General features: G+C 39.9%; 1 pseudogene; it reads left to right on the top strand.

Moving 5' to 3' along the window:
* The first annotated feature begins 11,061 nt into the window (after nucleotides 1–11,061).
* On the top strand, nucleotides 11,062–13,781 carry LOC125315479 (annotated as a pseudogene).
* Nucleotides 13,782–13,994: the final 213 nt, after the last annotated feature.

Below are 13,994 nucleotides of genomic sequence, written 5' to 3'. Positions count from 1 at the left end.
ACGCCATACTCGAAGTTTACTTGAGGCACTATGTGAACGCGACTCGGAGTAATTGGGCGAGGCTGATGGATGTGGCCCAATTCTCGCACAACTTGCAGCGGAGCGAGTCTACCGGCAAGAGCTCCTTTGAGATCGTGATGGGGCAGCAACCGCTCACTCCGAGCATGGTTGCAACGGGCTACAAGGGGAGTAGCCCGGCGGCGTACAAGAGTGCGCAAGAATGGCTGGAACGTGCGGACTTGGCCCGAGCTTGTCTGCAACGGGCGGCCGAGCGGATGAAGAAATGGGCGGACAAGAAGCGCCGGCACGTCGAGTACCAGGTTGGTGATCGTGTGCTTGTAAAAATGCATCAAGTCCCGAGATATAGGGACATTCATAAAGCGCTGGTTCGTCGCTATGAGGGGCCGTTCCCGGTAATCAAGCGGGTCGGACCCGTGGCATACAAGCCGGAGCTGCCGGCCAAGCTGAAAGTACATCCAGTGTTCCACGTTTCCATGTTGAAGCTGACCCTAACCGAGGCGAATCATCACGAGCGCCTCTCGGGGCGAAAACCTCCTATGAGCGGGAGATAGAAAAGATCTCGGCAGATCGGGTGATCCGGAAGAGGTATCGGGCACCGAGGCGTGAATACTTGATCCATTGGCGAGGTCTCCCGGAGAACGAGGCAAGCCGGGAACCGGAGGAGGCCCTATGGCAATTTCGGGAAGAGATCAAGGCATTCTACGAGGAAGAAGGCAACGAGGACGTTGCTCGAATTGGTGCGGGAGAGTATCACGGTCCGTTCAATTTTGATGAAAATTCGACCGCGATCCATCCCTCGGATCGACCGATCGATCGATCCCTGGATCATGAGGAAACGTGCCTAAGAGAAGCCAAGAGTGACCGATGCTATGATCCGGGACAGCCAAAGGATCGACCCGTGACCGAGAATGCACGACCGGCGGATCGTGCGGGACGACCGGCTGGCCGATCCATGGACAACCCCGCAAGACCGGGTGATCAACCCGCAGATCGTGCGAGGAAGACAGGTGGCCGACCCTTGGGCGACCCCAGCCAACCGGGTGATCGACCCGCGGATCGTGCAAAGCAGCCGAGCGGTCGATCCATGAGTGACCCCGCACGACCGGGTGATCGACCCACGGATCGTGCGGGGTGGCCGGGTGGCCGAGCGGAGGACGACCCTGCACGACCGGGTGATCGACCCGCGGATCGTGTAGGGCGACCGAGCGGGCGATCGAGTGATCGATCCGCGGATCAATCCCTAGGCCATACTGGACGGCCGGGCGATTGATCCACAGATCGAGCGGCTCGATCGAGCGGGCGGCCGAATGACCGACCCTCGAGCGACCCAAGGGATCATCGGGAACGATACATGGGCCGAGCCGGGCGGCCGAGCGGGCGAGCGGATGATCGATCCGCGGATCGATCCCCGGGCCACGAACGGCCGGACGATCGATCCACGGATCGTGACGCTCGATCCCATGAACGACCAGGGGCCGATGCGGGATCGACCGACGGTCGACCGGGCGATCGACCCGGCCTCGACCAGCGCTCGATCGGCGACCGACCACCGTTCGACTCGGGCGGCTAGGCGGATCAGCCGGCGACTGACGTGGACTTGCCCGGGGCCCACCGACCCACGTGATCCGACCGGTTGGTGTGAGTTGGTGACCGAGCTGATGTGGGCTGGTGGAGTTGGCGGATGACATGGATTGAGATGGGCGACACGGGTGATGACCGGACTGATGCGGCCGACATGAACAGTGACCGACGAACAGTAGATGGGATTAGACTTTTTGACTGATCCGTGGGGGCCATTGTGGCCGACCCTTCTATGTATAAATGGGGCATGAACCCCTTGTAATACACACTCTGATTTTTGAATGAGAAAAGCTTCTCCTCACTCTCTCTCTCGTCCGGTGCTCGTGTGTGTGCGTGAGTTGAGCGTGGGTGAGCGGCGGTTGTGTTGAGGCTGACTCGAGAGCATGTCTTGAGTGCCGCACGGCGTCGGGGAAACGCAAGATAGAACCGGCCCGTGACATCGCTAGCATCTATGTCCAAGTCCCTAGCGACCGAGCGCAAGACCCTAGCTCCCGTGCTTAGGACCCAAGCAGCCTGGCTCAAGCCCTTCGAGGATAGGCTCGAGTCCCTTGAGGCCGAGCTCAAGACCCCAACTCTTGCGCTTGGGACCCCAATGCTCGGCCTGATTCCCTCACTCTCGTGCCCGAGGCCCCGGCGGTTGGGCCTAGTTCTCATTGAGGATGGGCTTGGGATCTCAATGCTTTGGCGTTCTTCCTTAAGGTCATGCCTGAGACCCTTCCCTTGATTGAATTGTTGAAAACTTCGCGCCCTAGTAACTGACCCGGGTCCTCGAAATCTAGGGTTGTATGCAAGACTTTTTTTGTCAAATCGCAATTTTCCCATTACAAATATCGAGGAATAACTTCCACACTTTTTGCAAAATACAGTAAAAAATAACAGATTGAAATTGTTTTCTAACAAAGTCTATTTTTCATGAAACAATTACAGGCTTATTTTTATCCTTATTTGGACAGTGCGTAACAATGTTACGTTCTTGTTTTATGGAGTATTGCTACTGCTTGAAGGCACTGAACCTCTCCCATGTTTTAGTTCTATCTCGTTGCTTAATATTATCGAATAATCAATCTCATGTATACAACGAAAATATTGGAACTTGTTTCTTAAAACAAATAGTATTTCATAAACTAAACTTATACTTCTTGCGCCTTATAATCTTTTACAAGTGTTGTTAAAATTAAGCTTAGATTTCTTAGAATTTATTCTCAACCTAAAAAGAGAGGGGAACCAAAAAGGAAATGTAGATATTATCTTTCATATAGCACATCATTTATGCATTTAGATATCCTTAGGAACTTTATATAGGGGCATTGACCATATATGTAGGATTAACATTAAAAGTGACGTAACATTTGTACGACGCTCCATAGCACTAAAGTGCTACTTATTTATAAATAAATAAAAATCACTTAAATGTCAATGCCAATTTGGGATGCAAGAAATCAGACATGGTAATATTTTAAAAAAAAAATTCTTGCCGAAGTGGCTCACTGGAAATCCAATGTGGCAAAATTCAATGAAAATCCCTTAAGCGCCAAATTTCCCCTCTTTGTCAATTTGTCCCAAATACCTCACTTCTTGAAACCCCATCATATATGACCGAGACACAATATTCACTTCAATTTTTTGGCGGAGTCTCCAAAAAACATTGGGACTAAACTTAAAAAAGAATCTCTTTCCATCCCCCAAGCTGATGCCGAATTAGAAAAGAAAAAAAAAAACGTACAAATGCTGGTGGACATATCACTGATGGCTAATTATAATGGACTTTAAAAGCAGTTGGGAGGAGTTGGGAGGAGCCCCTGCATTTAGTGGAGTTCGCTTATAACAATAGTACTCAAGTATTGCCATAACTCCCTTTAAAGCATTGTATGGTAGACCATGTAGAAATCCTATTTGTTAGAATGAGGTGAAAGAAAAAAGACTTATAGGGCTATAGTTAGCGCGAATCACTTCGGATGCAGTAATTATCTCCTACACAATTGCACTAATCGATAAATATTCCCATAACATATCAACTGAAGAAGAGTGGTGGTGATTGGACCAAAAAAAAAAAAAAGAAGAAGAGTGGTGATAATCCATTGAAAAACAAATAGTCATGTGACATAGGAACCAAGAGAAGACTGCACGTCCATGACTATAATGAAACACACACGTTCATATCATACAAATTCCAAAAGAGCCGTTTTCCTATCTAAGTGTCAACAGCTTGTCACTGTCCGATTCGGATGGGCCTCCTCTTCCACGTCCTGTGCACCATTTGCTCGTGCAATTGTGTGTTTTGACTCACCAAAATGAAAAATGTCTTATTCAGACCCCTCACATCTAGTCTTATTTACGTCCATCCATGGTCCCATAATCAGCCGCTTCACGCCCCCAATCGTGGTAGAACAGAATAATTTATCAACTATAAACTCAACGTAACAAAAACAATCATCATTGTTAAATACCGATGCAACCCAAACCCAATGTATCCATGACTTGACATCAAGGCATAGAAGTGCTTTCGCATTACTGTCTTTCAAAGGGATACTAACCCTTAGCTTAGAACAAAAACTATTGATGATTCAAATCAGCAACCTATCGCCTGCAATTTGCCTGACTTTTTGCACCACCACATGCCTCGAAATCTTTCCTCCCTGGAAAGTTATGGCATGTTTTAAAAATAATTCAACATTGAAGGTAAGCAGGGAAAAAAAAGAACTTGAAAGACAAGAACTAAGTGATGACAATGTTGATGGGGCACTCACTTCGAGCCGTCCGTTTTCGCTTTGCATTTTCCGTGGTAAAAATAAAATCACTAAAAACAATCTATTTGCTGAAATAACAGCGTCTCTCGTCTAAAGTAAATCAATTGGGATTTTGTCCAGGAATGCTCCGGAACACTTGTTGAACATCAAGATACAGAAATTTATTGTTTTCAAAATATCGTCTTCCCTGCGTTTTGCATAATCCGGACTTTGAAAATGAAATAATTCTTTATGAGGCAGCATTAACGAAACACCTGGAAAGCCTCGGTTGACAAGATTGTTTAATTGGAATAGAATATATCGGTGAAACGCGAAAGCTAAAGTATTTATGCATTAAATCTAGGATTCTTGCTCGTTTGCGGAATTAATTGAGACTATATATGAGAATTAATTAAAGCTCCTGAAGTCCCAATATTCCTGCCATAAATAGAAATTCTATTGTTAGGTGTCGCAACGATAGCGAATAACGACATGAGGAAATATCGTTTTGTGTTAGAGATACTAAAATTGAAGAATCTCCATATTAAGTATGCATTAAGCTCGACGCAATGATCTCTCGTTTGTGGAATTAAACGAGCTCGTGAGCGGAATTAATTGAACCTCCTGAAATCCGAATATTCTATCACGTATGGAGTTTCTATTGGTGGGAGCTGGAGTGATTACGACCAAAAAAAGGGGAACATATTTGTGTTGTGTATACTTAGCATAGAAACTAAGTATGCTTCAATAAGATTATTGAAAAAAGATTAAATACCACTAAAAACTCCAAACTAGTACATCCGTGATAAGTTTACCCCAAACTATCTTTTTACCATAAAAAACTCCAAACAGATACACCTGTGACAAATTTACCCCAAACTAGTATAGCTGTGATAAATTTATCCGCTATTAATTTTTGTTAAATTTCTCTATCAAATTGTTGATTAGATGACACGTGGCAATTGTTGGGTGTATAGGATACCCTCTTTTTGTTACATGTGTATCAATTTGAGATTTTTCGTGGAATTAAATCAAATTAATGGAAACTAAAAGAAGGTGAATTTGTCACATGTGTACCAGTTTAAGATCTTTTGTGGTAAAAAAATTAATTTGGGGTAAATTTGTTATAACTGTACCAGTTTAGGATTTTTGGTGATTAAAAAACTAGTTTGGGGTAAATTTGTCATAAGTGTACCACTTTGGAGTTTTTGATGGTCAAAAAATAGTTTTGGGTAAATTTGTCCAAGGTGTACCAGTTTGAGGTTTTTCATGATATTAACCCTTGAAAAAATAGGGAAACCGACACAAGTGGTCACTAAACTTTAGTGGGTAATTTCGTCTTTCAACTTTTAATTTGTTCAATGTGATCTCTAAACTTTTGGTATATGTTTCACTTAGTCACTAGAATATACGAAATTATTCAATGTTATCTTTTAATTTAAGGATAATATTGGATATTTTCATATAGTCTAGGGACTAAAATGAATATCTACCAAAAGTTCGGGGATCATATTGAACGGAACGAATTACAAATTCAGATACCATATTGTACATTAGGCTAAAGTTCAAGGACCACATAGAACAAAGTAAAGTTCGGGGATGATATTGCACATTAAGACTAAGTTTCGAGATCATTTCCGTAATTATTCCAAAAATAAAATGGAAAAGTGCAAACGTAGAGGGGGTACCCACCACAAGAATTAGATATTTTGAAACGAGTGAGAAGACAAGAGTGCCCTCGGAACTGTCCTTGACCATATCGGCCAAAACGAGCAACCTCCCTACTTCTCACCAATTGTTTCTTGTAAGGTGGTAAAATCATTAATTACAGACCAAATGGAGTGGATAAGAGAGATTTCCACAATACCTTTTTAGGCTTTTTTCTTATAAGTTAATATCACGAAAAATTCCAAATTGATATACATGTGAGAATTTTACCCCAAATTAATTTTTTGACCACTAAAAACTTCAAACCGGTACATTGTGATAAATTTACCCTCCGTTAATTTTCATTATTTTTACCATTACATTGCCAAGTTGGATAACACGAGACAGTTGACGGATGTACCAATTTGGGATTGTTTAACCCTATTTGTCACATGTGTATCAATTTAGAATTTTTTGTGATATTAACCTAATTAAAAGAAAACTAACGAAGGATAAATTTATCACATGTATCAGTTTGGGGTTTTTGGTGATCAAAAAATTATTTTGAGATAAATTTATCACATGTGTACAATTTGGGATTTGTGATGGTCAAAAGATTAGTTTGGGATAAATTTGTCATTAATGTATCAGTTCAAAAAAATTATTTTGGGTAAATTTACAAAGATGTACCAATTTAGGATTCTTCGTGGTATTAACCATTTTACTATTAATTTGGTAAAATCATTAATTACATGCCAAACTAAGAGGATAAGAGAGAGATTTTCACAATACTTTGTTGGCTCTTTCCTTGTTTATTTGGTAAAATCATTAATTAAAGGCCAAACATAGAGGATAAGAGAGAGATTTTCACGATACTTTTTATGGCTCTTTTCTTATTTATTTGGTAAAATCATTAATTACAGGCCAAACGGAGAGGATAAGAGAGAGATTTTCACAATACCTTTTATGGCTCTTTTCTTATTTATTTGGATAATCATTAATTATAGGCTAAATGGAGAGGATATGACCCATATTTTCATAGGACCTTTTTTGTGGCATTTTTATTATTAGTTTGGTAAATCATTAATAACGGGCCAAATGGAGAGATTAGGATGGAGATTTTCTTAACACCTTTTTTGGCATTTTCTTGTTTATTTGGTAAAATAATTAGTTACACACCAAATGGAGAGGATATGATAGAGATCTTCACAACATATTTGGGGTAGTGCTGAGTGGTCAGTGAAAAGTTGGATGAAGGAGATTGAGATGAGATATACAAAATTTTAGGAAAAAGTACGAAAAAAATCCTGAACCTATTGCATTAGTACCAACTCGGTCCTAACCTTTCAATAGGACTAACTTAGTCCTAAAGCTTTTCATATTAATACTAATTCAGTCCAACTGCCAATTGTGCCTAGAAATCACTAACGTGGATATTGGCCGATATATGTAGCACGATCGGTGCTGGTGTTTACACTTTTACATATTTTTTCTATTATTTTCTTTCTTTGTTTCTTCCCCTTTCTGTTTGCCTTTTTTTTTTTTTTCTCTTCAGTTTTCTATTTGCGGTGGCCGGCAAGGGTCAGCCACGCCAAGCTGCCCCTAGGAAAGGGAGAGTGCGAGCAAGGCCACCCTCGCCAAGGCCAACCCTAGCATTTTGGCTAGTGAGGCAATCCTCACCGGCCATGGCTTTACCTACCATGGCAAACAAAATAGCTGAGAAAAAATAAAGAAAGAAAAAAAGGAAAAAAATTGAATAAAAAAATTTAAAAATATATTAACAATATTTAAAAAATATCCACGTCAGATTCAGCCATGCCATGTACGACGATCGGCGTCTATGTCGGTAATTTTCAATCAAAATTGGCCGGATGAAATAAATTGGTACTAGTGTTAAAAGGTTTAGGACTAACTTAGACGTGCCATTAATGAGCATACGCAAGAATTCATGCCTGCCAATTACACATGCTCAATGCACACAAATGATATCACAAATGGAAAAATAAACAAATAACTAAATAAAATGGTTAATACTACTAGAAATCTTGAACTCGTAGACCCATGCTACATTCACCTTCAACTAGTGCACCTATGCCACATTACTCCAAACTGGAGCACCCATGCCATATTACCCCCAAAAAAATCCAACATTTATCACAACATGGGATAAATGTGGCACGTGTATACCAGTTTGGATTATAATGTGTTACGGATGTACTAGTTTGGGGTATTTTGTGATCCAAAAATAGTTTGGGATAAATGTGGCATTGGTGTACTGTTTAGGGCTTTTGACGGTGTTCAACCTAAATAAAATGTTGCATATCTTGCCTCAATCTTATCCATCCAAATTTTCACTGACCACTCACCATTACCCCAAATATCGATACCGCTTAACAATTTAAGTACGAAAAGAGTGAAAGCAGCACAAAAGAAGTTATGAGTATCTTTGTCCTATCCTCTTCGTTTGGTCTGTAATTAAAAATTTTACCAAATCAATAAAAAGGCCAAAAAAGGTGTTTTCTACCCTCTCCTCTCCATTTGGCCTGTAATTAATCATTTTACCAAATAAATAGGAAAAAAGCCCAAAAAGAAATAATCGGAATCTCCTCCTTATCCTCTCCATTTGGTATCAATTTTACCAAATAATAAAAAAGGCCAAAAAAGGTATCATCTACCATATCCTCTCCATTTGGTTGGTAATTAATCTTTTTCCCAAATAAATAAGAAAAAATTCAAAAAAAAAGGAATTATTAAAATATCCGCCCTATCATCTACATTTGGCCTGTAATTAATGATTTTACCAAATTAATAAGAAAATTGAAATAAAAAAATTAATAAGAAAATTGACCAAAAACAAAAGGTATTATGAATGTTTGGATCCTATCCTCTCCATTTGGCAAGTAATTAATGATTTTACCAAATAAATAAGAAAAAATCCAGAGAAAGTAATTATGAAAATCTCGGCCATATCCTCTCCATTTGGCTTGTAATTAATGTTTTTACCAAAGTAATAAGAAAATTGCCACAAAAAAAAAGATGGTATGAATATTTGGATCCTATCCTCGCTTGTAATTAATCATTCAACCAAAAAATAAGAAAAAAGCCAAAAAAAAAAAGTTATTATGAAAATCTCCATCATATCCACTCCATTTGGCCTGTAATTAATGATTTTACCAATTAATAAGAAAAACACAAAAAATACATTGTGAAAATCTCTATCTTATCCTGTTCTTTTGGTATATAATTAATGATTTTACCAATTTACAGGCAAAACGGTGGGTGAGAGACAGGGAGGTTGCCCGTTTTGGATGATATGGTCAAAGACAGTCCCAAGGGCGCTCTTGTCTTCTCACACATTTCAAAACATCTCATTCCTGTGGTGGGTACCGCCTCTTTGGTTGCGCCTTTTCATTCTATCCTTTTTGAGGTAATTACAACCTAAACTTTTAATTTATTTAAGATGACCTCTAAACTTTTAGTAAATGTTCAATTCACTTTCTAGACTATATGAAAATATCTAATGTTATCCTTCAACTGATTAAAGACATGGACAATATTGAATATTTTCATATACATCAAGGACTAAGCTGAATATTTACCAAAAGTTCGGGGAACACATTAAATAAATTAAAAATTGAGTAATGACATTATACTTTGGACTAAAGTTTATGAATTATATTGAACAAATTAAAAATTGAAGGACAATATTGCACATTAAGCCAAAATTGATGGACCATTTATGTCATTTTTTGTATTCTTTTCCATAATCTTATTAAAGCATACTTAGTTTCTGAATTTTTCAATTTTAGTGCACTAATTATCCATAACACGAAGCAATATGTTCTCGTTTTGTTGCTCGTCATCACTTAGAATCTCTATCTAAGATAGAATATTCGGACTTCAGGAGGTTCAATTAATTCCGCATACAAGCTCATTTAATTCCTCGAACGAGCAATCATTGGATTCTTGAGCTTAAGGCATACTTACTATGTAGATTTTCCAATTTTAGTATATATAACGGAAGACGATATTTCCTCATGTTGTTGCTCGTTATAGCTCCGGCACCTAACTGTATAATTTCTATTTATGATGGATTTTCGGGACTTCGGAGAGGTTCAGTTAATACCTCCGTACAGTCTCCATCAATTCCGCGAACGAGCGAGAACTATAGCGGGTTCGTGCATGAATATTATACCTGTCACGTTTCACCGATAGATTCTATAATGATTGTCAACCGACGCTTTCAAGGTGTTTCGTTAAGCATACCTAGCTAAGAATTGTTTCATTTTCAATGTCCTGATTATGCAAAATGTAGGGAAGACGACACTTCGAAAATGATAAATTACTATATTGTGATGTACAACTAGTGTTCCCGAGCATTCGTCGACAAAATCCCAATTCACTTACTTTAGACGAGAGACACTGTTATTTGAGCACGGAATTCCTTGCACTCCAATGGATTGTTTTTAGTGATGTTTTATTTTTAATTTTTAAAAAAATATATTTTTTTTTACTTATTGTCTCCAGGGAACATGCAAAGCGTAAACGAACGGCTCAAAAAGGAAGAAGAAGATGGTTTATACGACTTCGCTGGTTTTCCTCTATAAAAAGCCTTCTCTTGTAACTCAAATCCCCCTCTTCATCTTCATCATCTTCAACTTACAAACCCTGCGCAGCTGACCTACCTCTGTTTCTCTGCCTTCCTTGTTGGTGTCCTTCTCTATTCTGTATCTTGGAGAAATAATCTTGTAAGACTCCTTCGTCTTTGCTTTGAATTTGAACTTAGTGTTTCTTGAAGCCAACGATTTTTACTTTCCTGATCATCAGCTTTCTCATTTCATGTCCGTCGCTGTCTATGTTTTTAAAATCTTGTTTTCCTCTTCCGACGACTAAACCTCGAGAATCTCTCGTTAGTATTTTGGGTTGGTGATTCGAGAAGCTTTGTTTTGCAATTGTCACGTCATGAGTTAAAAGCTTTTGATCTTCATTCGTTCTGTGATTCGATTTTCCTTTCTCCAATCTGATACCAATCTCTCGTTATTTTTTTTTAAAGCACGTTCTTGGGACGTTCCAGGTTCCGTCAAAAATGTCGGACTACAACCATCAATGTCCGTCATCGACTGTCAACGCCATCACTCCTGATGCAGTGGCACAGGAATTCAAACACATGTCAATCGATGTCGACCGTCCAGATCATTCAGATCTGGTCGACGATCAGGTTCTGGATTCGTCCGTCTCTGATTGTGAGACCGCCGTCTCCATTGATCAATATGCCACTACTCCGTCGCCGTTCCTCAGCATCGGGTTGATAGAACTCGAAGAGGGAGACAAGGTCTCCCTCCATATCAAGGAGAAATTTGTCTCACGGCTTGCTGCGCTTGGGGCACATGTTAGTGTGGCGGCAATCCATCAAAACAGCCACGCCAGTTTCATCGCGAAAGCACGGGCCCAAGCTTTTCAAGCTTACTCACTGGCAGTGCAGAAGAAAGGTGGCGGCGACACAGCCAACGTGAGGTACGCTTGGTATGCGACCTCGAAGGAAGAGGTGTCCAAGATCTTGTGCTATGGCTTCGGCCACAGTGGGAAACCTGAGAAAAATGGCATGTATGGTTGCGGAGTTTATTTTGCTCCTGTTAATCATCCTCTCGAAAGGTACCGAAATTCGCATTTATGACACTGTTTGAAAAGTGGTACGATGATAAAGAAATGTTAAATTTAGCGCGTTAGTATATTTCCCTTGTAAGATATGATCGGTAATATCTAATAGAACGAGCATACTACGTGACCATGTTGTTTCTGGATTCGTATTAGAATGTTGTGCATACGATCATATTGGCCTCAGATGTTGTTAGAGTAATTATGTATTAAACCATGTTTTCATCTAAAAGCTTAAGTTTTTAGAACAGTTGGTTGTGGTCCAATAAAATCTTTCATGGTATCAGAGCAAGAAGTCCCGAGTTCAAACCTTTTCAAGCCCCCATTTGCCTCCCCAATGAATATGTCCATGCTTAGTACTAGGCAAAAAACCAGACTAAGCGTGAGGGAGAGTGTTAGAGTAATTAAATATTAAACCACGATTTCATCTAAATGCTTAAATTTTTAGAACAGTTGGTTGTGATCCCATAAAATCTTTCAGATGTTTTCTTGGAAATGGCTTGGCAGCTCTAGATTCACCACTATGAATTGCATAAATAATCGAGGGTTGCCATTTGGAAAGTGGTATTATCAAGAAGAAATGTTGATTTAGCGTGTTATTGTATTTCCCTTTTCAACTATGCTCGATAAATCTAGTAGAATGAGTACGTTTCACAAGCATGTTATTTCTTGACTTCCGTTGATATTTGTGCATGTGATGATATTGGCCTTAGATTAGTCTCTTTGTGTTGCTTTGGCAGCGTTATGACCAGTCCTCTAGATATAGATGGCCTACAGCATTTGTTGCTTTGCCGTGTCATACTGGGGAAATCGGAACTTGTCAATCGTGGCTCGAAATAGTCTCATCCTAGTTCGGAATAGTACAATACTGGCGTTGACGACTTATCATCTCCAAGGAGATACATTGTTTGGAGTACCCACGTGAACACTCACGTGTTACCAGAGTACCTTGTCAGCTATCGAGCCATTTATGTTTATCGCGTAAGAGGTATTCAAATTCTTCTTTCTCGTTCTCTTTTTCTTTCCTGCTTTTGCATTGACCATGTTTGTGCGTTTGACTTTATCTGTTCTATCAACTGATCTGTTGATTGTGAGGTTCATATGCAATAGGGTCGATGAAAATTCCAAAGAAGTCTTGGAAACCAAAATCCCCGTTGGATCCTATTTAGATTTTTTATGATAGAACTCTCAAAAATCTTCCCTCAATCTGATATCAGTTTGACAACCATGCATTATAAGGCCCTCAAAGTAAGGTGGCATCAACATTGTCATCACTTAGTTCTAGTTTTTCAAGCTTTTTTTTTTTTAAGCTCACCTTCAATGTTGAATTATTTTAGAACTTGATCATCATTTTCCAGGGAGGAAAGATTTCGAAGCATGTGCTGGTTCAACAAGTCGGGCAAATTGCAAGCGAAAGGTTGTTGATTCAAACCACCAAAAGTTTCCAAGCTAAGGTGCGGATTATGATCCCTTTGATAGACTATAATTGAAAAGTACTTCCATGCCTTGATGTCAAATCATGGATAGAGAGGGCATGGGTTGCATCGGAATATAGCATTCATTGTGAATAATTTATTTTGTCTACAGTAATTTGGAATGTGAAGCGGTTGATTATGGGACCATGATGGACTTGAATAAGACTAGGAGGCGATATGAATAAGACCTTCTTTCTTTTATGTGAGTTCACAAAGCACAGCGACACGAGCAAATGGTACACAAGATGTGAAGGTGGAGGAGGCCCATTCCAATCGGACATTAACATGCTGCTGACTTTTAGATAGGAAAAAGACTCTTTTGAAATTTGTATGATTTGAAGGTTTGTGCTTCATTATAATCATAAGCTGCGGTCTTTTCTTGGTCCCTATGTCACATGACTGTTTGTTTTCTATTGGAGTATCACAACTCTTCTTTAGTTGACTTGTTATGGGAATATTTTATGATTCTGTGCAACTATGTAGGAGGTAATTACATTTCCACCTACCTACCAGTCACAACACAACCAGATCCTGATACTTTTTTGGCAAGCTTCGATGAAAATGGAGGAATCGTGTTTTAGCTAGAACTCATTGGAAAAACCTTTTATCTCAGGCCACCTTTCTTTTCTTGAATTAGGCATCTTCATTGGGTGTGGTGCCTGGGTTTGTCCATTGAAATATCTTCTATGGGTAAGTAGCTTAGTTATAGAGGTAGATGAGTCCTGCGAGCGTGTTTATATTTGGTGGTCGACCCTATCAATATGATGGAGGGTGGAATGATGCTCTGAGTTGCATTTAAGTAGAGACTGCATTATAAGAATAGTCATTGGAAAACATTAGTCTTGTTTGATTTTGTTTCGTACTTCAGTGTATCATTCGGACCAGGGAC

The sequence above is a fragment of the Rhodamnia argentea genome, chromosome 6 (genome assembly GCF_020921035.1).
Source record: "Rhodamnia argentea isolate NSW1041297 chromosome 6, ASM2092103v1, whole genome shotgun sequence".
NCBI classification, from domain to species: Eukaryota; Viridiplantae; Streptophyta; class Magnoliopsida; order Myrtales; family Myrtaceae; genus Rhodamnia; species Rhodamnia argentea.
This window is presented reverse-complemented; position numbering and strand designations above follow the sequence as displayed.